At 50.5% G+C, this 2,070-nt stretch overlaps 1 long non-coding RNA gene across 2 annotated transcripts; it reads left to right on the forward strand.

Annotated features, from left to right (window-relative positions):
- The first annotated feature begins 45 nt into the window (after positions 1 to 45).
- Positions 46 to 2,064, forward strand: LOC108445302. Of its 2 annotated transcripts, none has more exons than XR_001860122.1 (5): positions 46 to 105; positions 184 to 354; positions 456 to 613; positions 698 to 751; positions 835 to 2,064. It is a non-coding gene; the product is annotated as an uncharacterized LOC108445302 (long non-coding RNA). The 2 variants fall into 2 exon arrangements; XR_001860121.1 differs by having other exon boundaries at positions 856 to 2,064.
- Positions 2,065 to 2,070: the final 6 nt, after the last annotated feature.

The raw sequence follows: 2,070 nt of genomic DNA on the forward strand, positions 1-2,070 counted from the left end.
CATGGGTTTGGCCCAGAGCTGCTCTGCCCTGCTTTCTTTCAGATGCAGAGGCATTACGATCATGGCAGAGTGCCCCGTACCAGGAGAGGGGGTTCCTGCAGGAAGGTTAGTTACTGTTTGTGTTTGCAGAGCAAGCATAAATGGTGGCTATGTTACAGCGTTGTTCCTTGTCTTTGTTTTTAGGAAGTAAAGCCGGATATTGATGTTTAAGGTTGGAGCAAGGTAAATGGTGACTGGTGGACATGAAGGAGTTGGTATTGTTCCAGTATTAATGTCTGGTTCCGTTTTAAGCATCCATTGTTGTTTGTTCCTTTTCAACGGTCCACTCACAAGATGTCCTGGCCCAGTGGCCACGTGGGTGCAAGCTTAAGGTATTGGTGTGGCATACTTCAATTGGAGGGGGGAGGTTGTGATTTCAGTCTCTCAGCACGTTTCTTTGCTTTGTTTCTTTGCAGGTGCTGCTGCTGCCCTAGGCGTGCCAAGGAACAGAGGCGAGCCGGCATTTAGGCGGGGTGACTAATAGGCAAACGGTATGCGGCAGTGTGCCAAGCGTGTACCTTTTCCCTTTGCGGGTATCGTCCAGGCCACCTCCAGAGTCGGATGAAGATTTGAGGTGCGCTGGGGCAGCAGTGTAGAGGAGCCCTGGGGATTAATCTTCTGGAGGGCGGTAGTCACGTTTTCTGTTTTGTCATTTTAGGTACCATGAGCTGGTGCCAGGGGCTGGTGTGGAGCCAAAGTTTGGAAACGGCTGGTAAGCGATTAGCCTCGGCAGTTATGAGGGAGGGGGGCATTGCAGAAGGGGTCACATTTGGGACGTGTCATCGCAGTCTGAAGTTTCTTTCTGAATTTTCGCAGCCTCCAAAGCGGCCTACAGGGAATGTACTGATGTCCACAGCGCCCACGTGTTCTTTTCTGTTGAGGATGGATTTTTTCTGCTCATCTCTGAGAGCTAAGTGTTGGGACCGGTGGTCAGGAGAAGGGAAAAACCTTTGGAAGCACAGGGGGCAATTTGAAGTTACCTTAGACGAGAGGGATGTAGCGGGCCAGGCCCCTTGGAAGTAAAGGGAGACGGTTTCTTCTCAGCCTCACCTGACCCTTTGCCAGGCAGAGCAGTTCCATACCCACATTTTTGTGAGCTTTGTGTCATCTGCCCTCTTTGAGTCTCAATGTCATCACGGATCCTTTCGCCCGAGGAGCCCACCTTCGGGTCCGGAGCAGTCACCCGGCAGTCATCGCCTCCTTCTCTAGGCCTACTGAGCTTCTTGAGCATCCTCTTCACAGCTTTGGCACTAACTTCTTGTAAGGAGTTGTTTCACCATCACGTGCTATTGCTGTAGAGCCTTCTTTCCTTTGGCAGCATCGTCGCTTTCTGGGTCATCTTGCAGCGGGAATCTTGGGTCCATCAGGTGAAACTGCTGGGCAGTTTTAACTTCTCTCTGTGTTATGTAGTCTGTGTCTATGTTGCGTAGTTTGTGTCCGTTGCCTTCCGTGTCATAGGGCTTTGTTATGTCTCAATGCTTTATTGGCATCATTCTGGACCGTATCGGCAGCGGGGGGGTCTCTGCTCACCTACTTTTCCAGATCGGGCTTATTCCAGCATCTTTACATTTTTACTTTTTGAGACCAGAGGAAGTACGGGAGATGTTCTCATCCATCTTCCTTCTCACTTTTGGTAGTGCCTTCTGTTCATATCCTATTCCCTTGGACTTCTATACGGAGCGTATTAGACCCTCCACACGTGACCATGGTAGTTCTGTAGGTTCTGTCGCCTTAAAGCGTATCGGGCTGGAGAATGAATCTTCTGGAGAGTTACCTCAAGCCCTCTCATCGTCTTTGCTTATATTCGGCACAGCACCTTGTCCATGAGCTATTTATGGTTGGAGCTGCCCTGCCCCGGCAAGGTCACGGTTAAGAAGAACCGTTTCAAAACTTAAAGGTTCATATATTTTCTATGGGATTTTGGGTAGAAAATTTATGGGCCCAGCGTGGGGATAACTCCTAGCCTTCGGCCCCTCACCGACCGCCTCACGTTGTCTCACAGGTCCCTGAGGCGGGCTCGGTGTCCTGTCT

Source organism: Corvus brachyrhynchos, unplaced genomic scaffold, assembly GCF_000691975.1.
Source record: "Corvus brachyrhynchos isolate BGI_N302 unplaced genomic scaffold, ASM69197v1 scaffold2183, whole genome shotgun sequence".
In the NCBI taxonomy this organism is placed as follows: domain Eukaryota; kingdom Metazoa; phylum Chordata; class Aves; order Passeriformes; family Corvidae; genus Corvus; species Corvus brachyrhynchos.